Source organism: Notolepis coatsorum, assembly GCF_963971535.1.
Source record: "Notolepis coatsorum genome assembly, chromosome: 5".
Classification (NCBI taxonomy): domain Eukaryota; kingdom Metazoa; phylum Chordata; class Actinopteri; order Aulopiformes; family Paralepididae; genus Notolepis; species Notolepis coatsorum.
The window spans coordinates 154759218-154784536 of record NC_140169.1 but is presented as its reverse complement, the minus strand read 5'-3'; positions in this window follow the sequence as shown (position 1 = coordinate 154784536).

Sequence of the window (25319 nt, the reverse complement as noted above, 5' to 3'; positions counted from 1 at the left end):
GAGAGGCGGCCCGGCCCGACGGAGACGGAACATTTTGATCCCGTTCCACAGCAGACATCTATCAAGCCGCGACACCGCTCCCGTGGAGAGACAGAACTCGGATTCCCCCCCCCGCTCGCTCCTGTCAGCGGCGGCTGCACACAGTGGAACGGACATGCAGCGGCCCGCTCGCCGTTCCCCTCGAATCTGGTTTCTTATTTCTCAATGTCACTGCGACGGACGAACCTACTAAAAGCACCCGTTATGTTCCATCTGCACACAACCTAAAATCTATTCTCTCAGCTTGTCCCTTGAAATGACAACGATAATAAACAGTATGAAACAATACCGCCTCCGCCGTGATGGAGTGGGCCGACTGTGGGGGATGGATGAGGAATTGTACACACAGATGCTGGTCGTAAACAAGCTTAACCCTTTCACTACCACACTACAGATGGTTAACCCTTTACTATCACGCTACAGACCGTCTGGCAGTGTGATAGCAAAAGGGTTAACCTTCTGTAGTGTGGTAGTGAAAGGGTTAACCCTTTGTCGTGTGGCAGTGAAAGGGTTAACCATTTACATTTACTAATTTAGTCATTTAGCTGCCAGTTTTTATCCAAAGCGACTTACAAGTTCTGTACGACAAGTCATCAGTCGTGTCGAATGTTAACCATTTGGCGTGTGGCAGTGAAAGGGGTTAACCTTCTGTAGTGTGGTTGTGAAAGGGTTACCCCTTTGTCATGTGGCAGTGAAATGGTTAACCTTCTGTAGTGTGGTTGCGAAAGGGTTAACCTTCTGTAGTGTGGTAGTGAACGGGTTAACGCTTTGTCGTGTGGCAGTGAACGGGTTAACATTCTGTTGTGGCAGTGAGAGGGTTTTACCATTTGCTATGTGGCAGTGAAAGGGTTAACCTTCTGTATTGTCGCGGCGAAAGGGTTAACCTTTTGGTAGTGCGGTAGTTAACGAGCCTGATTTGGTGCTAACGGGGGTCATTTAAATCCATTAAAAAAGCATTGGCATAAGGGTTAGTAGTTGTTAGCAATGCTAGTGGAGGTCAAGGGGTCTTTCAGTGTGTATCGGGTCCTACTAATCACCACAAAGTACCCCAAAAAAAGTTGGGTATACTTTGGCGTACTTTGGCGTATTTTGGGGTACTTTCGGGTATTTTGGGGTACTTTGGGATACTTTGGGGTATTTTGGAGTACTTTGGGGTACTTTGGGGTGATTAGTAGGACCCCGTGCAGCTGAAACATCAGACGTAGCGCCTTGCAAACCACTTCCTAACCGTTAACATTGTTAACTTTTCTCTCTCTCTCTGAGATCCCATCGACTTCAGTAGTAGTTAGATCTATGACAGGATGCGCCTTCTCTGCATTTGATTAGTCAACTTCGTCCTGAAGATCCGTGTGCATTGGAGCCCCAGTGACTTCCTCTTGCATTTCTAACTAAATGCTAACAGCTTCCAAGGCTTTCATAATTCACATCATTGCTATATTGATTAGATTAGATTAAAATGTATTGTCATCATGCAGCACAAGTACAGTGCAATGAAAATACGTTTGGCATCACACCAGAGTTCTATGTGCAATAGAAATATACAATGTACAGGTGATTAAACTGGATATAAAATATCTAAATGAGTACTACTGAGTAATAGTGCTAATCAGATGTATGTACAGAGTTGTAGTATTAAGATGTACAGTGATACAGGTATAAAGACACTATACTGGCCAGCAGAGTAACTAGTAAGAGTAGATAAGGGATATGTACAGATATAGATATAGTATCTACAGATATGTAAAAAGGATTGTATGCAGGCATGATGTGGATTAGGTATATATACAGTAAGAATAAATAAATATATATATATACGGTATATAGAGCATTATTGTACATGCTATCATACAGTTATATGCAGGTGTATAAATAGGTATATAGACGGATTATATGCAGGTATATTCAAGAGATAATATATATAAATAAATATAAATATATAAATGTGTATATACAGCACTATTGTACATGTTTTCACGTCATTGATATTTCCAGTGTTGTCTTCAGCAACACGTCTCGTCTTCCTGGAATTGTCTAAATGGGAAAGAATTTCCAACGTCGAGGGAATTGCTTTTATTCCGCGGCACAGGATTCTCATTCAACTCTTTTCTTCATCAGATTAAGGCCGTGGCTCCATATTTCCTCTCCGTGCCACGAGGGTCACCATCACAGGGAAGTCACGGGCAGGACGCGGTGGGGCCAGGGGCACGAAGCACGGCAAACACTCAAACCTAAAACACGTCCCACCATTGCCTCGTCTAGTGTCTCCGTCTGTCTGTCTCTCGGTCACGCTCGCTCTCTCGTGAGCACGGACACACAGATAGTTCAAGTTTGTTTTTATCTGTCAGAACAAAATACAGAATACTTTATAATGAAACGCTTGTTGCTTATGAGCCCCTGAGAGTGTGCTACTGCTACTGCACATACAGTAAAGAGAAAGTAAGTAAAAAAAATTAAGAAGTAAAAAGTAGGTAAAGTCAATATACAATAATACAATACAGAGTAAAATGAGTAACAGTGAGGTAGAATGCAGAGGTACAAAACTTGGGGTAGGGTGCACATGAGGTATGAATGTGGTGCAAATCTCTTTTATAATAGATAAATATAAATTGGGTTAAAGTGTCTAAAGTGAATAAAGTGAGTGGTAAGGTGAGTGTTTGTTTAAAGTGAGTGTGTACATGTGGATGTGTGTGGTACACACATACATGGACGCACACACATACATGGACACGCACACACAGGGCCGCCTCAGGGGGTGTGCGAGCAGTGCGGTCGCACAGGGCCTCGCGGGAAGGGGGGCCTCGCACAAAAAAAAAAAAATAAATAAAAAAAAAAAATCTTTTATTTATTCTTTTTTTTATTTTTATTTTTTGCGAGGTCCCCCGTCCCGCGAGGCCCTTTTTCATCACAGACCTAAAATCTAGTTTTGCTTATATGCTTATATATTATATATTTCACATTAGACACGTTCCTGGCTCTGAGGCTCTGCAGGCAGCAGAATTGGTTTCAATGAGGGGAGGGGTTACAGCCAGGTAACGTCTGTTGAGTTCATTGTGTGTGTGTCTGTGTGCGTGCCGGGGGGGGGGGGGGGGGGGGCGTGAACCGACTCATTACCAGACGTGAGCGATTCGACTCACGCTCATGGCAATGAATCGGCTCTTATGAACGAGTCGCTCATGACCGACCCATCACTAGCGTCTGACTATTTCACGCGTCCAGCATTGGAGGTTATGCCAGCCAAGATGAAGAGGACATCGTTCGGCAGATGGACTGAAGATGAAAGTTGTTGCATGTTAGACAGTTCAGTCAGGCTAGCCATCCCGGCTAAAGACAAGGACAGCTAGTTAGCTTTAGCTACGTTATAATATTAAGTGTGGTTCAGTCGAGATATAGCCATGATGATGTCGGCTAGTAGCTAGCTTAGCTAAAGGCTAACTAGCGTTAGCTAACCTAGAGACATCGCGTGCAGCCAAGATGAAGAGGATGGTCGTTCGGCAGATGAACTTCGTCAACTCCACGCGGTTGTCTCCATCCTCTTGGACGTTTGGTGAGTTTTTAATGCACTCTATTCTATTCCCGCCGTGGATATCTCTCTCTCTCTCTCTCTGGAGCCAAACTGGCCGACTAGCTGTTGTAGTACTAGTAGCTAACGGTGTGTGGCCTGGTGTCAGCACCTGTATTGCTTTTCTCACGTTGTACAGTTTTTCAGTGGTAGCCGCATAGCTTGCTTCTGCGTTAGCTAATGGTTAGTGATAGCCGGGTTGAGCTAACTGTTAGCCAGTTAGCTGTTTAGCTACGACGTTAGCTGCCAGCTGCGCTCGGCTGGGAACGTTAGTTTGATGCTATCAGTTAGCCTAGAGTTAGCTGTTAGCTTGTGCTACGACCATTGACATTAGCCATGAGAATAGCAGGGGGTTCTGGCACTCTGACTACGACATCATCTTTGACAGAAGATGTAGTCGGGCCTGCACCATGACCATGTTACTTCACAACATTTGGAGATACGACATGTGCTGTGTGTGAATTGTCTTGGTCGTTTGTGTAGCTTGGGTAGCGTTGGGCCGTTGGCCAAAGCTGTGTGTGGCCTGGTGTCAGTACCTGGCTAGCCTATTTAGCTGATGTCGGCCATTGGCTCCTTGCTGCTTTGTTTTCTCTGGTATAGACCCTCTTCTCTTTGGATTTAAGTGTTGATCTTTGTCCTTTTGGATCTATGTATATTCATGTTGCCTTTGTGAAGTTATCTTTTCCTTCTGTTTTGTTCTTCCATTAAAAGTTGAATATCCTTTAGGGGCTCATCTTTGCTTATCTCTCTCATACATGCTCTCTCTCTAACACACACACACACAACAAACACACATGCTCTCTCTCTCTCTCTCTCTCTCTCTCTCTTTCTAACACACACAGTCTGCCTATGGCGGCCTTTCTCAATGGCTAGGCTGTGCTCGCTGAGTCTGTACCTAGTCAAGGATCTTCAGTCACAGTGCTCAGGTATTCTGCCACTGTGTACTCTCTGTTTAGGGCCAAATATCATTTCAATTTCTTTCCAATGTGTCTCTCTCTCTCTCTCTCTCTCTCTGTACACTGTATATTGACTGTAGAACGGGAGCTCTCTCTCGCTCTCTCTCTTGCTATATGTTGACTGTATCATGCCCAGCCTCGGGCAGCGCTATTATTTAAGAATATGTTGACCTTTTGGGGGGGGGGGGGGGGGGCCTCGCATTTCTCCCAGGCGTCCCTGCGCACACACGCGGACACACACACACCTTCGCAACAATCATCATAGCGCTATGGTTATTTATCTTTATTTAACCAGGGTAATTATCACATTGCGATCTCTTTTTCAAGTGGGCCCTGGCCAAGAGGGCAGCATATACAGTTAATGATCACATATTAAACAAGATATCAAAACACGTACTAAAAAAGAGAAAATTCACATTTCAGTGCAAAAACACAATATTAAAAGCATGAGCAATCCATGACAAAGCAGGTGTCCAATTATGTATTTTAATAAATGATCAATTCTAACGAGGGAATCTCTAGCCTCAAATCTTTTCCTAATCGGTTCCAGGAGAACGGGTGGCAGCGTGGCTTCAGGGAAGAACACGATAAAGAGTATAATAATCTCATGATCTCAGACTGTAACGTCCACCTCTTGGGTTGAATGAGTAAAGTGCTCAGGTACAGTAAGTCGGTAGCCCCTCCCCCAGGGCAGCTTTGTATATACAAACTAAACACCATCGTGTGCCTCCTCATGGCCACAGGCACGGCTGACCTGACGAGTCACACGACATGCGGTGATGAATCGAGCTGAATCAAAGTACAATAACGATGTGTGGCCTCCTGTAACCCCCCATAACGACCCCCCTAATGAGAGTGACCAGTCTCCAGAACGCTGGCCACAGCAGCCAGAGAGGCCCCCGCCCCCCCATACAGGGAGAGATCCCCCCTAACGACTTCCCTAATGAAAGTGACCAGTCTCCAGAATGCTGGCCCCAGCAGCCAGAGAGGACCCCCCCCCATACAGGGAGAGACCCCCCCTAACGACTTCCCTAATGAAAGTGACCAGTCTCCAGAATGCTGGCCCCAGCAGCCAGAGAGGACCCCCCCCCCATACAAGGAGAGACCCCCCCCCCCCCCCCATACAGGAAGAGACCAGCTCAGCCCCCCCCCCATACAGGAAGAGACAAGCTCAGCCCCCCCCCCATACAGGAAAAGACAAGCTCAGCCCCCCCCCCCCCCCCATACAGGAGAGACCAGCTCAGCCTCCCCCCCCCCCCCCCCATACAGGAAGAGACAAGCTCAGCCCCCCCCCCCCCCATACAGGGAGAGACCAGCTCAGCCCCCCCCCCCCCCCATACAGGGAGAGACCAGCTCAGCCCCCCCCCCCCCCCCCCCATTGAGGGAGAGACAAGCTCAGCCACCCCCCCACCCCCCCCCCCCCCCCCCATACAGACTGGTAACGGCATGCCTACGCTGAACATGCCTCCTGGCACCGTGGCGATACACAACACACACTGAGATTGATGTGCGTTCCTGACAAATAGCTGGGATGGCTGTTTATACGGAGAGATGCTTCTCGGGCGCAAAGTGAGGGGTATAGAGTCGCTTAGCGGAACCATTTCCTCGCACAGCGTGATGCCTCTCTCGCTTCATCTCGCTGGCAGAAATGATGTGCCTCGCTTTCAAACCGTGCGACAGTCGTACCACATAATATGTGTTCCGCAGGGAGGTTCTGACGAGAGGACATCCGAGATCCGTTTCTTTGTATACCGGTGATTTAGGACGTGCTTCTGAGTGCCATGGGGTCTTAAATTAGGCGACACGACTATACCTTTTTGCCATGTTTGAAATGTCTACACTTTTTGCTTCATACTGTATAAGAACATAATTATACTGTATGACAAGAATGCTTAGAATATTAGTTTGATTTGATTATGTTAAATCAAACTTCTCTCGACAATGAGAGAATTTCTATGATCATGGACAATACATTGGTGTTGTATTGTATTGCATAATGTTGGAACGATGTTGTATTGTGCCTATTGTAAGGTATCATATATCATACATGTCATGTCACATCAAGTCATATATCATATTATGTCATCATATCATTACATATCATAAATTATGTCATATATCATTATGTCATACCATCATGTCATATATCATACATTATATTATGTCATATCATATTATAGCATATCATGTCATATGTTATATTATGGCATATCATAGTATATCATATCATAGCTTATTATATCATAATAACATAATATTATATCAAATCAGTTAGGAACTAAGACCCATAGTTGTAGCTTATCTTTTCAAGAAAATAATCACAAAATTCAAAAGCGTTTGTAATAACTCTGTTAAACAGGATTAATGTGGACATTTAAAATGTATAGCTTTTGCAATCAAGAAGCAAACGAGAAAATTGTATCTTATTAGCCACATTATATCACTAGATTAATTAGATTTCTGTGCAATTATATGACACCTTGAATATATTGACATTTGGTTTACAATTATATTGGATGGCAAGCAGTAAATGGTATGAATGGGTGGGGATTTGTGATAAATAATTGTTCATTAATATTGGGGCTGTATGCTGCAAATTAATTCATAGTCCAGTGAGCATTGCAATAAATAAATGTCCCCTGTGGCAATATAGCGGGCTCCCCTTCTCATTCCAATGTAATTCTGAGATTATTGTTTTTCTATGACCAAAATAAACGTATAATTTGATATAGAGGGGGCGGGGGATTAATAATCTTACATGAAAACCCCATAAGAGAAATAAGTTTGATCTTTTATTATTCGCATAGGTTGTCTATGTGCGTGAATCTGTTTCACACGTTTTATGAAAATCTCCCTATATAATCACAATTGTATTGCCACGTTTGATTCCCATCGACTCCTTTAAATTACGCTCCACTTACCAGAAGAAAACTCTCCGAAACGATAAAGAGCAATAACGGTAAAATCTTCCGAACATTATTCATTTCTGCTATCTGTCCTAACACAGCGGAGCATTCCTCATATCTCATTTCTCAAAGAGCCACGATTGCAAAAGCATGAGGTGCGAGTTGCTCCACCATTTTTACATATCAACCATCTCGCTGCTGACAGAACGCTATAAGGTTTAATAAAAGCACAGCGCGAGGGGGGGGGGGGGGGGGGGGGGTGGGGCGCGGGGGAGGACGAGGACCGATAGGACGAGGACCGGAGCGGAGAGACAATCCTCCAGGAAATGAAAAAGTAGAATTGTGTCTGCGCGGGGGAAATATCCTAATCATCATATTCCTTTTGTCAAACCGCGATCTGTATCTTTACCACCGGAGATTGTATATGTCTGCTGTTGAAACTGGGACTCAACGTTTTCTCCCACAAATCCTTTAAATGTTCTATTTGTCTGCACGGGAAGACGGCGTGTGTGTTGCGTGGCACGCGCCGTGCGGCCTCTGGACCATCTGTGGACGACACACTCCTTACATCCTGAACCAGGGGCCGAACAGGAAAGAGTCCGTCTTCTCGACTCGCGCCGTCCTGTAACGACGAGACAGCTGACTCATTTAATACCCCATTAAATACTCATTAAACAGAAGGTAAAAATATCAAGGAATAGGCATTTTCACTATAGAAGTAGCCTCTTCATGCAAACACCAAAATATGCAGGCCACACAGTCTTCTTATGGCCGACGTCAGGGTATCTGCAGGTTTCAACAAGTTCAATTTAGGACTTTTGAACACTTACAGCAACATTTATATCAATTTCACCACCAAAATAGTCCTTACTGCAGTACGTTTACACATTTACACATACAAGGAATTCACTGAGGTGTATTGGTGCATAACAAAGTAATAACAATAGCAGTGTTCATTTTGTCAACGAAAATGATGACTATAAATATAGTTGTCAACTAAGCTTTTCCCCCAGGGGTCATGTCTGCTTCACATGGGCTGTGGAAACGTTCGGCTCACTTTACTGTTTTTGTTATTTTAAGACTGGTGAGGGTCTTTAACTGTTTACATCTTTAACTCACACAAGTAGGGATGCACGATATTGATTTTTTGACACCGATATCGATACCGATAACTTTATGCTCCTCAAGCCGATAACCGATACCGACAACATTTCATATCACTTTTATGCCGATGACTCCCAAATCTACCTTCCCCTAAACCCCTCTGACACAGCTAACCTAGACTCTCTTAAAAACTGTCTTAGGGACATAAAAAGCTGGATGGCCCTCAACTTCTTACAGCTAAATGAAAATAAAACGGAGATCATTTTGTTTGGCCCCCCCTCTTCCACCAAAACACTCTCCAACAGCCTAAGACAACTCTCCACCCACCTCAAACCCCACGTCAAGAGCCTGGGTGTAATCTTTGACCCAGAGCTCAAATTCGACCGGCAGGTAAATGCCGTAGTCAAGTCATGCTTCTTCCAACTCCGCAACATCAGTAAAATAAAACCAATCCTTTCACCCGTCGACCTGGAAACGGTAGTTGTAACTGAGGGGTTACAAAACCCTGACTGTATTAAAGATTGTGATAGATTAAACCACTGCTAATTATTATTATTATTATTACTTGCCAGACAGTACAGTTATTATATGGCAGACACTCAGAATAGACGGCACGGTGACAAGGAAATATCATTTATAGTATTTATTATTATGCAGCAATGTACAGAATGGGAATTAATTGATTACGCTTTTATGGCGAAGAATAGGATAAAGTCAGTGAGTAGCAAAGTCAGTTGGAATGAATAATTCCTAAGCTGGGTATACTAGACCAAACGCCGCCTGGCGTGGGATGGCACTATAGGGGGCAAACGATGGTACCGCTGGAGACAGGGGGTATCCTCCCAGAGATGTAAGCTCTGGAGGAAGGAAGAATGTTCGGATACTCAGTCTGTTCACTTGAAGAAAAGGGGGTTCTCATACGGATCCGGTCCTTATAATCCAAATGCTCAGTAGCAAGGTAATAGCTGTAATCCAATGCTCGATAGCAATGATGATAGCCAGCCAGCTTCGGTCCTCGAAGCTAGCCCGAGGTAAGATCTTCAAGGTGGTTAAATCCAAACGACAGTGGGTATTAACGATGCTCTTCTCCACGGTAGTACGTTCCACAATCACTATAATCCAACCAATACTGGTTCTACAATATCGCCGCAGCAGGTTCCAATATGCACATGTCCAGTAGTTCTGCGACTAGGCCCTCCTCGTGTGCTGGCACTAATTACTAAGTCCACACACACTTGCTAAGGTTTTACACTAGCTACTAAACGAACGAACTGCTTGGTAATGCTACACACCGAACGAACTGCTGTAACACGATTCACATTAAGCTAGGTCGAACTTGATGTTACTACATTAGATCTGACACTTGCACTTGTTCACTTCGCACGTTAGGTTCACACACTACTGCTGCGCCTTCCACGATATATATACTTAAGGGGCTTTCTAGTGCCAAGCCTCAGCTCTCGTCTGGAATCAATGCGCCGGCACCAGGCATGTCCCAACATGTCCAGACTCGCCTTTGAACCTGACTCAGGGGCGCGGTACTTGGCGCCGAGAACGTCAAGGGCATTATCCAATGAGGAAAGCGAATATTACTATGATTCAAACGGAGGCTTAAAGGGATATAGCTTATATATATAAATAATATACAAGTTATTGTTATGTACTAGAGGCCTGATCACTCCTGTGTCACGGGGCATGTAGGTGAGGGCTGCCAATTAGTTAATTAGTGCTGATTGGTTACCTGCTGGGAGGTTTAAAACCAGCCAGGGAAACACACATGCAGGGTCTGTGTTTAGAAGAGTGTGGGTTACCAAATAGATAGTCACGTTCTTCCAGTCCTTATCCTTTAGCTTACACTAGTAATTCCTTAATATAGTAGCACTTTGAGTTAATACACAGGTTTTGGTGTCGGTTTTGCACATAGGTTGCGGGCCTTGAGCCAGGGTCGTAACAATTGGGCGCTCGTCCGGGATCTTTTACCCCTAGAACTTTGTTTGGTGGTTTTTTTTTGTGTTGCACGGGGTGTCATCGTATTATGGTTTGGGTGGTGTTCGTTACATATGGTGTAACGTGGGGGCTGAGCCATTTCATCAAACAGGTGAGTATGCCGTATTTGTTTGTAATTTGATGTGACTACTTATGCTGTTAAAATATATAGTTTAGTAGGCACCACATGTAGATAGGGACATTATTTTCTGGTTGTTGGTTAGCGTCCTGTGCACCACATACTCCTGGGGCGGTCAATGAAATGATTGGTATATGATCTTTGACTGGTAGCAGGTGTGGTTGAAGAAAGTTAGGTCTACAGGGCATTAGTTTAAGGGTAGGTAGATTAGGGCGGCCAGAAAACACAGGTAGTGTGGTAGGGCTTGATTTAGTGTTTCTTAGGGTAGACATGTGGTGGGCCGGTTTTTTCTGCAGTTTAGACGTAGAAGCATATGTAGTCATATCAGGTTAGAAGGCGCACCTGTTTGGAATTGTTTGTTGGATTTATTTTGTTTGTTTGAGTGTTTGGTGAGCATACCTGGTAGCACCTAACACCCTGAGTGTATGACACGTCTATTTGGGGTGGGTGTGGTTTTTTTTTATGTTTTTTTTTGTGTCCTTGAAATGTGCGCTTCGTAGCACACATTGCCACCGCGTCCCTTTATGGTTATTATTAGTGGCTTTGGCATTCTGTATGGTTCTTCAGTGGTTCGTCGTGGTTCTTTAGTCGTTCTTCAGTGGTTCTTTAGTGTTTCTTTGGTGGCTCTTTAGGTGGATTGTGTGTGTACTAGGGTGCTTTTGGCAGCTTTTTGGTGACTCTAAAGTGAACGGGTTGTGGCGCTGGTGCAGAAAAGATGGCTTCCGTTAGGGATTTTGTGGATCACCCTTCACATGACATATTGGAGAGGTTTTCTCGAGCTTGCTGTGCACTACAAGGTCGAGCTTACTCCCAGTGAGAAACGTTTGAAACCATCTGCCTTGGGTGCTTTGAGGGTTTTGCTCATTAGGGAACAGGTGCTTGAGGAGAGGGTGGAGGAGCCTCCTTCGTCTGGCGCATCTCCGCTATTACCTGGTGTAGAGGGTGACTGGAGGATAAGGGAGTTGGAGTTTAAGGAAAGGCAGCTACAGCACGAGCGTGAGGAGAGGAGAGAGGAGCGTGAGTTTAAGGAGAAACAAATGTTGTTGGAGCACGAGCGTGCACAGAAGGAGCTTGAATATAAGCATGCTGCCTTGCAGGCGGGTGCTCTGCATCCAGAGTCACGTTCCGGTTTTGATGTAGGCAGGAATATTAGGATGGTGCCTCCGTTTTTTGAGAAAGACGTGGAAAGATATTTTCCCCTTTTTGAACGGGTGGCAACCACATTGAAGTGGCCTGATACCGCCTGGACACTGCTGCTGCAATGTGTTTTGGTTGGTAGGGCACAAGAAGCCTACACTGCTCTGTCCCTTGAACAAAGCGCTGATTATGAGCTTGTTAAAGCTTCCATATTGAGGGCTTATGAGTTGGTCCCCGAGGCCTATCGTCAGCGTTTTAGAGGTTATCGCAGGCAGGAGGGGCAGTCTTATGTTGAATTTGGAAAAGAGAAGGAGAACCTGTTTGACCGGTGGTGCACCTCGCAAAAAGCAGAGTCAAGGGAGCAGCTCAGACAGTTGGTTCTCCTAGAGGAATTTAAAAGGTGTGTTCCTGATAACGTTTCCACACATCTAAATGAGCATAAGGTATCGAAGATAGGCGACGCTGCTGTCTTGGCTGATGAGTTTGTGTTAACACACAAATCTGTCTTTGTAGAGGAGGGCCGTGTGGAGTCCAGGGGTAGTAGGCGTCCTTTTCAGGGGAGCCGGTTCCCGGCACCCGTGTCTGCTGGTCGGTTTACTTCGACTCCTAGGCAAGGTGGCTCTGCTAGTGCATTCCCAGAGGGGGTTATCTGTTTTTACTGTAAGGAGCCTGGTCATATCGTTGCTGGATGCCCTGTGCTTAAGCAGAAAAATGTAAAAACGGTGGCTCTGGTAGAAATCATGGACAGGACACCTATGCCGACATTAGAGGGTGGGGTGCGAAGTATCAAAGGTGCAGACAGGGAGCTAGAGGGCTCCTCAACATTTATGATGGATGGATTTGTTTCACTGGTTGGTGCATTAGGATCAAGGCAGGCTATTACAATATGGAGAGATACAGGAGCTTTCCAGTCTCTCATTCTGGATGGGATTTTGCCATTTTCGGAAGATTCTTCATTGCATTCCGGTGCCATTGTTCAGGGCTTTGGAGGAGGCTTTGTGAATACTCCTTTGCATGAGGTCTCGCTAAACTCTCCCTTAGTATCAGGCAATGTTGTCGTAGGAGTGTGTTCTCACATTCCCATAAAGGGGGTGTCCTTCATTCTAGGGAACGATTTGGCCGGTGGCAAAGTGCTGGCTACTCCAGTTGTAATTCCCGTCCCTGTAGTTTCTGAGGTTCCTGATGAGCTCGCACAGAAGCATCCAGGAGTGTTTCCTGTGTGTGCGGTAACACGCGCAATGTCAAAGGTCAAATGTGACACCCATGAGGTTGTTAACTTAGATGGTGATATGACACTTAGTGACACGTTCTTTGTTGAGTTGAAAAGTGGCCCTGATGAGGGTTTTGGTAAGGTGATACCGTCTCATGAGCAGTTGGTACTAGAGCAAAACAAGGATGTCTCCTTGTCGTCCCTCTTTGAAGAGGCGGTTTTAGAGGATGCAATGGTAGATACGTCTCAAGGATACTTTGTTAGCAATGACGTGCTCATGAGAAAGTGGACACCACCTAACCTGTCCAGTCTGGATGACTGGGGCAGTGTGTTTCAGATTGTTGTTCCAGCCGTGTATCGTCCTGATATACTGCATCTAGCACATGATCATGATCTTGCTGGTCACATGGGAGTCAGGAAGACTTATGACCGTGTGCTGAGACATTTTTGTTGGCCTGGTTTGAAGTCAGATGTGGCACAATATTGTCGCTCGTGCCATGTGTGTCAGGTGGTTGGTAAACCAAACCAGAAGATCCCTCAGGCTCCTCTGCAGCCTATCCCTGCCGTTGGGGAACCTTTTGAGCGGATCCTCATTGACTGTGTTGGTCCCCTCCCTCGAACTAAGACAGGGAACCAGTACCTTTTGACTATTATGTGTGCAGCGACCCGTTTTCCTGAAGCCATTCCTTTACGCAAGATCACAGCCCCAGCTATATCCAAAGCTCTGGTTAGGTTTTTTTCGACGTTTGGTCTAACAAAGGTTATTCAATCAGATCAAGGGTCTAACTTCATGTCCCGTCTCTTTGCTCAGGTCCTCCAGCAGTTGTCTATCCAGCATTGCCCTTCCTCTGCCTATCATCCAGAGTCCCAGGGGGCGCTGGAGAGATTTCACCAGACTATCAAAACAATGCTGCGGGCATATTGTACGGAGTTCGACAAAGACTGGGATGATGGAATTCCTTTGCTTCTGTTTGCTGCTAGGGAGGTAACCCAGGAGTCTCTTGGATTCAGCCCGGCTGAGCTGGTGTTCGGCCACACAGTGAGGGGTCCTTTGAAACTGCTGAAGGAAAAGTGGTTGGCTGACCAGACTCCTTCCTCTACTAATTTGTTGGACTATGTGTGTGACTTCAGGCTTAAGCTTAGTAGAGCATGTGAACTAGCGAAAGAGAACCTAAAGGTATCCCAAGGAAAAATGAAGGTGTGGTATGATAGGCGGGCCCGACATAGGGTGTTCTCACCGGGAGACAAGGTGTTGGTTCTCTCGCCTATTCTTGGGTCTGCATTACAGGCTAAATACAGTGGGCCATACTCCATTGAGCGCAAAGTTGGTGAGGTCGACTACTTGATTAAAACTCCCGACCGCAGGCGCAAGAGTAGATTATGTCACGTCAATATGTTGAAGGCGTACAATGATAGGGCTCAGATTGACCAGTCAGGGGTCAAGCCTGTGGCTATTCTGACAGTTTCTGCATCTCCTATTGGCCAACTGTTCTGTGTCGAAGGAGATTTCTCAGGGCAGGTTGCCAAACACCCAGATACTAGGTGACTTGGACTCACACCTGTCGTACTTGCCACTTCCTGAGCGTACGGATGTGGTGCGCCTACTTAGACAGCATACACGTTTGTTTTCTGATGTCCCTAGTCGTACTAATGTACTCGAGCATGACATTGATGTTGGTAGTGCAGGGCCAATTAAGCAACATGCCTACAGGGTGAATCCGGAAAAACGACGGATCTTGAGTAAGGAAGTAGACTATATGGTGAGACATGGCATTGCGGAGCCCAGTTCTAGTGCGTGGAGCTCCCCCTGCCTGCTTGTTGATAAGCCAGACTGCACTCATCGGTTCTGTACTGACTTCCGTAAAGTTAATGCAGTAACCAAGCCGGACTCGTACCCTCTTCCTCGGATGGACGACTGTATCGATCGGGTGGGTTCAGCAGCCTTTGTAAGTAAATTGGATTTGCTAAAGGGATACTGGCAGGTTCCGCTTACTCCGCGAGCACGTGAGATATCCGCTTTTGTCACACCAGAGAGTTTCTGCCAGTATACAGTGATGGCCTTTGGCATGCGAAATGCCCCAGCGACGTTTCAGCGGCTAGTGAACAAGGTCCTGGCCGGGGTAGCGTTCTGTGAGGCATATCTGGATGACCTGGTTATCCACAGTTCCTCTTGGTCACAACATGTGGAGCATCTGGCGGAAGTGTTCAAGCGGTTGGGTGATGCTAACTTGACAGTTAACCTTGCGAAATGTGAATTTGGACAGGCCACGGTTACCTACCTGGGTAAGGTGGTTGGACGTGGGCATGTGTGCCCCATTACAGCTAAGGTGGAGGCTATAGTGGGCTTCCCTGCTCCCATCACCAGGCAGGAGTTAAAGCGCTTCCTAGGTATGGCAGGGTACTATAGGAGTTTCTGTAGGAACTTTGCTTCTGTTGTTGCCCCTTTGACCAATCTGCTCAGTCCTAAGGTACCTTTCGTGTGGACTGAGACTTGTCAACAGTCTTTTGAGAGCATCAAGGGTATTCTGATTAGCGCTCCCGTTCTGTCAGCTCCCGATTTTCAACTGCCATTCAAGTTGGCAGTGGATGCTAGTGACCTCGGTGCTGGAACCGTCCTCCTGCAGGAGGATGCATTAGAGGTGGAGCACCCAGTGTGCTACTTTTCTAAAAAGTTTGACAGGCATCAACTGCACTACTCTACTATAGAGAAGGAGGCGCTCGCTTTGGTTCTTGCCTTGAACCATTTTGATGTTTACGTTGGATCCTCCAGTTTACCCCTTGTTGTGTATACAGACCATAACCCTTTGGTTTTTCTTCGCAGCATGGTGAACTCAAACCATCGTTTGATGCGATGGAGTTTGTTCCTCCAGGCGTATAACTTGGATATTCGCCACATTTGTGGGAGGGACAACGTGCTAGCAGACGCCCTCTCACGGTCATAGTACCGGTGTTTGTGGTACCCATTATCGCTGTTGTGGTAGTGGCCCTGACAACTAAGGGGTCACAGTTGTTTTTTGTTTTGTCTATGGGTTGTTGTGTAGTGGTTGCCTCTTGGGCAACCAGTTTGGTGGGGGAGGTGTTATGTACTAGAGGCCTGATCACTCCTGTGTCACGGGGCATGTAGGTGAGGGCTGCCAATTAGTTAATTAGTGCTGATTGGTTACCTGCTGGGAGGTTTAAAACCAGCCAGGGAAACACACATGCAGGGTCTGTGTTTAGAAGAGTGTGGGTTACCAAATAGATAGTCACGTTCTTCCAGTCCTTATCCTTTAGCTTACACTAGTAATTCCTTAATATAGTAGCACTTTGAGTTAATACACAGGTTTTGGTGTCGGTTTTGCACATAGGTTGCGGGCCTTGAGCCAGGGTCGTAACAGTTATATAAAACAATAAAACGTAGATTCTCAGCGTTAATCTGGCCCTTCACAACAGCCGCCTCCTAATTAGTCCGCACCTAATTAGTTAAGGGAGACAGATTAATTGACTGCTCCATACTTGTTGTGAGGAGTAGGGCAATCTACAAAGTCAGTGGGTCATGGTCGTCATCAGGGGAGTCAGGGAGCTCCGGCAACTCTATCAGCTTCGACACAGGTCGGGTGTAAGTCCGCCCTTGGACTATGACTTCTGCCGCTCTGACCTTCCCATCGGCACCAGTAATCACTCTGCTCACGCGGCCGGCCGGCCACGTAGCTCGGGGTAGTGACTGGTCTATTATCATGACGACTGTGCCCACCTTCAGGTTGTCCCTGTCCTTTACCCACTTCTGACGGGCTTGGAGGGATGGTAGATAGTGGAGGAGGAAACGGGTCCAAAACTGGTCGGCCAATACTTGGCTGTATCTCCACATTCTCCGGCCGTTCATCTCATCGTGTCTGTACACCGCCTGTGGAAGGGCAGGGTCCAGCCACCCCATCAAGAGATAGTTTGGGGTCACTTGAGACGTAACCGAGGGGCTTAGAGTTCAAGACGCCCTCGATCTCCGTGAGGACTGTCATCAGGACTTCCTCCACCACGGTCTGGGCCCCAAGCACGGTGTACATAGCAGTCTTTATAGAACGGACTTCTCTTTCCCAGGTTCCCCCGAAATGAGGGGCGTTCGGGGGGTTGAACTGGAATGTGATCTGAGCGGGAGCGAGGCGGGTCTTAAGTCCTTCACCCATAGCCAGGAAGCTCTCTCTCAATTCTCTGTCTCCTCCTTTGAAGTTTGTCCCTTGGTCGGACAACAACACAGACGGGGTTCCTCTCCGGGCTTGGAATCTCCGGAAGGACATGAGGAATGAGTCCGTACTCATGGTCTGGAGGATTTCTATATGAACAGCTCGGGTGGTCATACACTTGTACACAATGCCCCACCTCTTCTCTGTCCCTCTTCCTTTCTTGACGTTGAATGGGCCGAAGCAGTCCACGCCCGTGGAGTGGAAGGCCCTCTCGCCGAGTCGGAGGCGGCAGGGAGGCAGGTCGGCCATCATCGGTATACTGGGCTGTGCTCGCCACTTGCGACAGGTTAGGCAAGTCCGTTGGAAGCGAGGTACTGCTTCCCTCCCTTGGAGTATCCAGAAGCGTCGTCGGATCTCAGCGAATACTCTCTCTGCCCCCGCGTGGTGCACCACCTCGTCGTACTTCTGTATGATCAGCTCGGTTATCTTGTGTCGGCTGTTGAGGACGATAGGATGCTTGGCATCGTCAGTCACATCCGGAGCCCGTCTCAAACGACCACCCACCCTGATGAGGTGCTGGGCGTCGAGCTCTGGGGCCAAAGTGAGAAGTCGGCTGTCTGAGGGGACTGGCTTTTCCCCTTTCAGGCAGTCTAGTTCTTCTGGGAATGAGTCTCTTTGGGCTCTCCTTAGCAGAAGGAGTTCGGCCTCTTTGTAGTTCGATGCGTCAAGGTCTGTGCTGGGGGGGACCTCAGGGTGGTGCCACAAGAATGTCCTTTTCTGAGCACTCTCAAGGGTTAAGCAGTCGTCTAGGTTCGGGTCCGTTGGAGCCGGGGCGTGCGTCAGCCCGCAGAACATAGACTTCTTGATCTCTGCCTCCTCTTGACTCGCCTCCCGTGGTGTGGGGGTAGGCCACTCCTCCTCCGGGAGCTTGAGGAACTCAGGACGTCACTGTAAGGGTTAAGACGTGTGAGGTCGTCTAAGGACATCCCCTGTGTGATGACATCTGCTGGGTTCTGCTTGGTGTCAACGTATCTCCAGCACGCTGATCCTAACAAGTCTTGAATCTCGGTGACTCGGACTCCGACGAAAACTTTGTATCGACAAGAATCGGACTGGATCCACGTTATGGTGAGTTCGCTTTGTATCAGCGTGGCGAGTTGCGCGCCTACCAGAGCTGCGCAGAGCTCTAGACGCTGGATAGATTGCTGCTTGCGGGGAGCTATCCTTGAGCGAGGTAGGATACACCCCAACGGGTCGTATTGGCTTGCGAGTGTTCTGTATACACTCCGTCGAGTGGTCGGTAGAGGGGTCGACCTTCCCTGCTCCTTGGTCAGGGGTGTGTGCTTGTAATGGAGCGAGTCTGTTTTGAAGCGCCAGACGAGGCCCAATGTCATTTCCTGTGCTTCACCTGGGGTGGTCGCCATCCAGGTCTTGCTGCTTGCTGCCTTTGTCTCTGGGGGGAGGCTGCGGAGTACGTGAGGGTCACTGCTGGCCCACTGCCTAAGGTCGAAGCCGCCTTTGACCAGGGAGGCTCGGAGCTTCAGCAAGATGCTTTCCGCTTCTTCTGGCGTTGATACGCTCTGTAGGCAGTTGTCCACGTAGAAACTCCTCTCCACGCTTTGTCTGACCTCCTCGTCGGCTCCAGGGTCTTCGGTCACGTGCTTTTGTAGTGCGAACGTGGCGCAGCATGGACTGCATGTGGTGCCGAAGGGCAGGACCTCCCATTGATAGATGGAGGGTTGTTCATCGTCGATCCTCTCTCTCCACAGGAACCGCAGCAGGGGCTTGTCTTCCTCCATCAGTCGCACTTGTAGGACCATCCCCTTGATGTCTCCGCTGATTGCTACTTTGTTCTGGCGGAAACGTAGTAGTACGCCGAGGAGGGAGGGGCCGAGTGTCGGGCCGGGCAGGAGCAAGTTATTCAGGTTCTGTAGTCCGATCTGATAACTGCAGTTAAATACAATGCGGTTCTTGCCGTTGTGGTAGACCTTGTGATGGGGCACGTACCAGGATTCAGTCGTCTGGTCTGCCTCTTGGTCGTCGATTTTCTTTATATGTCCAGCCGTGATCAGTTTGTCGATCTCAGCGCGGTATATCGTTGCTTGAGGGGGGTCTTTAGCTAGACGCCGCTCGGTGTTCTGTAGATAGCGTTGTGTCGCTTCCTTTGATGCGTGGAGGGTGGGCATCCCCTCCCGCCTCAAGAGTGGAGTTGCGTATCTCATCACTCCGTCGACCTCGACCCTCTTTGTCTTCTGCTCGAGGAGAGCTATGGCATACTTGTCTTCCTTGGAGCGAACTAGTTTCCGTTCGTTCTTGAAGGGCATCGAGTCTAATGTCCATAGTCTCTCGACGTGCTGCAAGAGGGTGGTGTCGTTGTCGCTTACCCTCGTGTAGAGGCAGCGTGTGGACGTTGGTCGGTTGGAAGACCCGGAGAGGGGGCCTTGGAGCGTCCAGCCCAGGCGGGTCTTGACCGCGGCTGGGCAGCCTCTGGGTCCGATGTGGACCGCGTCCGTTGGGACGATGAGGTCTGCGTGGTCGGAGCCTATGAGCATGGTCGGTGTGGCGCCGTCGATGAGCGGTATAGGCAGTCGGCGTAGGTGCGCGTACTTCTCCATCAGCTGGGGGATGGGGTAGTTATAACGTGACAGACCTATGTCATGGCTTGTGAAGGCATTAGTGATGCTGTACCGCTTCTCGGGCTGCTCGACCGCTGCTATTGTGAATGAGACGTTTTCGCCCTTTATGGTCTTTAGATCTCGCCGAATAGTACGGATTGTCATTGTTTCTTCGGTACCCCGCAGGCCCAACTGGGCTGCGGCGGAAGCGAGGAGGAGAGTCTTTTCTGACCCATCGTCGAGGACGGCGTCAGTGTCCAGGACCTTGCCCTCGTAGCTTAGGAGCACTCGGACCACCTTCAGGAGCACTCGGGAGCTCCCGCTCTTCGCGGGGTCTATATATAGGACATCTGCTCTCGAGCTGCTTTGTGGTACGGGTCTCCGCTTGTTACTATCGTGTAGGACATCCAGGTGGGCGCCGTCGCACTTGCTGCATCTTTTCTTCAGGCGGCACTCAGCTGCCATGTGGCTGCGCGCGCAGCGGAAGCAGCGGCGGTTCGCTTTGATCCACTGACTCACTTCGTCAGCGGTCAACTTCTTAAAGGTGTCGCATTGAGACAGCCAATGTTCGTGTTCACAATACTGGCAGGCAATCTTCCACTTTCCCTTCGCGGGGGGGGTGTTATGGCTCTTGTGCCGCGGCACTGACTCAGCCTGGTGCATCACGGTCACGGACCGGCGGTTGTCATTGAACCTCCTCGGTCCATCTTTAGGGTTAGAGCCACCCCACGCGAACGTGTCTAGTCGTAGACTGCTGACCTCCCTGGCTAGGAAGTCAGCCAGGTCTAGGAGGGATGGTTCTGGGCCGTGGGGGTCACGGTGGTCTCTCTGTCGCCGAAAACGCTCTTGACGGGCTGGAGGGAGCTTCTCCAGTATCTGCTCCACGTTCGAATTGGCATATAGTTCATATCTCCCCTTCTCCTTATGTGACCCGAGCATCCCCACAAGGGATTGCACCTTGATAGAGAGGTCATCTAGTGCTCTATTGTCTTTGGCTGGGGGGAGGCGGTCGATATCCCGTATTTCTTGAATTACGTGTATTACCATATGCGTCCATAGCGTGCGTCGAGGGCCACCAGAGCATCAGAATAGGGGGTTCTTGAGTTCGAATATGCCAGCGCTATGTTATGCGCTCTGGGTACTTTAAGGTGCTTGAGGAGGATGGCATATTTATAAGACTCGTCATGTACCTCGGACATAATAGTCTCTAAACACATGCGTAGTTCAGTATACTGTGCTCTGTCCTCTCGCGTAAAGTCTGGGAATGTGGGTGTTCCAAGGTAAGATGCCATGGATGGCTGGGACACCGATGCGCGTAGGGGGAGAGGCCTCCTGGGCGATTCTCCCCGTACGGGTGGTCGTGGGTTAGTGCTGGGTGGGAACCAGAGGCCGGGCCCCCAGGTACTGCTCCTCGTTGCTGACTGTGTATTAAACTCACCCATGGGTTGGGTCGGGGGTTCGTAACGCAGCGGCTCGGGGCTGAGGTCTGGGCTGTACTGGACCTCCTGGTCCGAAATAGGTTTGTGCTGGTGGGCTTGATGTCCTCCCTCATCCTCCGTTAGGCCTTGAAGTTTCTTAGTTAGTTTCTCGGCGACGTAGTTGGGATCTTCCCGTTGGTCAGGTCCCGTATAGACTGATCGGGGAGGGGAAGGTGCCCTCGACCCGTGTAGTGATGATCTCCGGGAGCTCCGGGTGGAGGAGTGGGGGGTCGCCCTCTGGAGTAATTGCTCCATCATCTGCGCCTGCAGGCGGTCCCGCTCCGCTTCGCGCTGTGCATTGGCGGCGTCGCGCTGTGCATCGCGTTGCGCGTTGGTGCGGTCTCGCTGAATGTTTTCTTCAGCCTGGAGGCGCCTCTCTTCCAATCGGATGCGTTCTCTTTCCATTGCAGACTGTTCGCGTGCACTCTGTTGTTGCGCTTGGAGACGTTCTCTTTCCACTGCAGAGTGTTCGCGCTCACTCTGTTGTTGCACTTGGAGACGTTCTCTTTCCACTGCAGAGTGTTCGCGCTCACTCTGTTGTTGCGCTTGGAGACGGTCTCTTTCGGTTGAAGCTGTCAGCGTGGCGATCAGGGCTTGCGCTAGTCTCTGGTCCGCCTCGCTGGGGGATGAAACTGATGAGGGTGATCTGGCGTTGACAGGACTTGGTGGTGACCTGTTCTCTTTACGCGCTCCGAGGTCCATCTCTAGAGCGCTGCTTCTTACTTTCTCCCGTGCCCCGAGGTCCATCTCTGAGACGCGGTACTCTTCTCTTTGGTGCGCGCCGAGGTCTATCTCGGGTGCGCGCTCTTTGGTCTCTTGCGTTCCGAGGTCCATCTCGGTGGCGCTGTCTTTATCATTTGGCGCTCCGGGGTCCATCCCGGTCGCGCTGTCTTTGGGTATAGTCACGTCATGTCCCGCTTGTTCCCCCCCCGTGAGCTAAGTCAGTTTTGTTTGAACCCACTGGGGTCTCTACTAGTGGGGCCGACAAGTCGATAGGATTGGGCATGCTTAAACTATTAGTTTTATCCATGCTTAACGTCTTTTTAGATAAGCTAGGAGGTAAAACGAAAGCGTAGTCCTCCAATTGTGGAGGGGGCTGACGTTGGCGCCTAGGGGCGCGATAGTTTGGGAGAGCCGTTTGGAGAGTGTCCGCCGCTGGCCATATCACTATTAATATGATTAAAATTACTGATACCATCCGGCTCGAAGGACCAATTGTAACTGAGGGGTTACAAAACCCTGACTGTATTAAAGATTGTGATAGATTAAACCACTGCTAATTATTATTATTATTACTTGCCAGACAGTACAGTTATTATATGGCAGACACTCAGAATAGACGGCACGGTAACAAGGAAATATCATTTATAGTATTTATTATTATGCAGCAATGTACAGAATGGGAATTAATTGATCGCGCTTTTATGGCGAAGAATAAGATAAAGTCAGTGAGTAGCAAAGTCAGTTGGAATGAATAATTCCTAAGATGGGTATACTAGACCAAACGCCGCCTGGCGTGGGATGGCACTATAGGGGGCAAACGATGGTACCGCTGGAGACAGGGGGTATCCTCCCAGAGATGTAAGCTCTGGAGGAAGGAAGAATGTTCGGATACTCAGTCTGTTCACTTGAAGAAAAGGGGGTTCTCATACGGATCCGGTCCTTATAATCCAAATGCTCAGTAGCAAGGTAATAGCTGTAATCCAATGCTCGATAGCAATGATGATAGCCAGCCAGCTTCGGTCCTCGAAGCTAGCCCGAGGTAAGATCTTCAAGGTGGTTAAATCCAAACGACAGTGGGTATTAACGATGCTCTTCTCCACGGTAGTACGTTCCACAATCACTATAATCCAACCAATACTGGTTCTACAATATCGCCGCAGCAGGTTCCAATATGCACATGTCCAGTAGTTCTGCGACTAGGCCCTCCTCGTGTGCTGGCACTAATTACTAAGTCCACACACACTTGCTAAGGTTTTACACTAGCTACTAAACGAACGAACTGCTTGGTAATGCTACACACCGAACGAACTGCTGTAACACGATTCACACTAAATGACGACTCTTTACTTCACATTAAGCTAGGTCGAACTTGACGTTACTGCATTAGATCTGACACTTGCACTTGTTCACTTCGCACGTTAGGTTCACACACTACTGCTGCGCCTTCCACGATATATATACTTAAGGGGCTTTCTAGTGCCAAGCCTCAGCTCTCGTCTGGAATCAATGCGCCGGCACCAGGCATGTCCCAACATGTCCAGACTCGCCTTTGAACCTGACTCAGGGGCGCGGTACTTGGCGCCGAGAACGTCAAGGGCATTATCCAATGAGGAAAGCGAATATTACTATGATTCAAACGGAGGCTTAAAGGGATATAGCTTATATATATAAATAATATACAAGTTATATAAAACAATAAAACGTAGATTATCAGCGTTAATCTGGCCCTTCACAACAGTAGTCAATGCATTCATCACTTCACGCCTTGACTACTGCAATGCCCTCTACACCAGCATCAGTCAGGCAGCCATGTCCCGCCTCAAAATGGTCCAGCACTCTGCAGCTAGGTTCCTTACCGGCACCAGAAAGAGAGAGCACATCACACCAGTCCTAGCCTCCCTACACTGGCTCCCAGTCCCACTTAGAATAGACTTCAAAATCCTCCTCCTCACCTTTAAGGCACTATCGGGTGCAGCACCCCTATACATCACCAAGCTCATCACCCCCTACGCAGCACCCAGGTCACTAAGATCCTCCAACCAGGCTCGGCTGGTCCCCCCCCCCCGCACCAGACTCAAAAAGAGAGGTGATCGCTCCTTCAAGGCCGTGGCCCCCAAGCTATGGAACCAGCTTCCCCTGGAGATCCGATCTGCCCCCTCGCTGGAGACATTTAAGGCCCGTCTAAAAACCCACTTCTATTCCCTGGCCTTCAATAAACCCTGATTCTCCCACACCCTAACTCACACACTCCCATGTAATTTTATCCTGCCCCCTCCCTCTTGTATCTCTTCTTATGCTCCTCTGTCCCCTGTGTGCTACTGTACTTTGTGTTCCCCTATCCGTGTGTTGTCCTACTGTCCTATTCTCTGAATGTACTGTCTTGTCCTGCTGTGCCTTTTTGTATTTTTGTATTTGTGTATTTTATATTAGGACATTGATTTTAAGCTTTGATTGTACAGCACTTTGGTTGGCTCTTGTGCTTTTAAATGTGCTATATAAATAAATTACTTGACTTGACTTGACTTGATAACCGATATTTATTGTATTATAATTTTTTTTTAAATGTATATATTTTTTTTTGGATCAAATATATATATATTTTTTTAGTATTTATAAGCTCCGACGTCATCGGTACTGCTATCGGTACTCGAGAAATTATGGAGTTTTTTTTTTAGGAATTTAAACGTCGCAAACTAATCTTGTTGGCCGTTTTCTATATCTCTCCTGCCTCTGTGTCTCTGCCTGCGTGAGGAGCGGGCTGTGCTGTGCTCACACACACACTCACTCACACACACACACACACACACAGGTGCTGCCGAGTACTAGACAGGTCTGCTCTCATCATGGCGGACAGAACGAAATGTTCAGAAGTCTGGGTCTATTTTACTAAAGTCGATGCTGACAACGCTCGTTGCCACAAGTGCAACAAGACATTTGCCAGTAATGTATAAGCGCTGGTACTTGTCAATGTGGCTGGCGGGGAGATAACGTTAGCTCCGAGTAGAATAATGGCTGACAATCTGGAAGTAAATAAACTAATGAGAGCTTCCGATTGGTGGTAAGAAGAAGAGGTGGGTGCAAGCGGTGGGACGTAATTGGCAGATCGACTGTCTGCCTCCGAATGTAACGTGACTACGTCACAGCCAAGAAAGGGAGCGCTGGATTTGTGAAAAACTCCCTGTTCCTAAACCACACGCTATCAGTGGTACCACAGTACTGGCAAAACGGGAGGAGGCTATAATATAAACAAGCGCCCTTCATCCAAATCCACCCACACCGGATTTCTTTTAACCAAAAAATGTATTATATA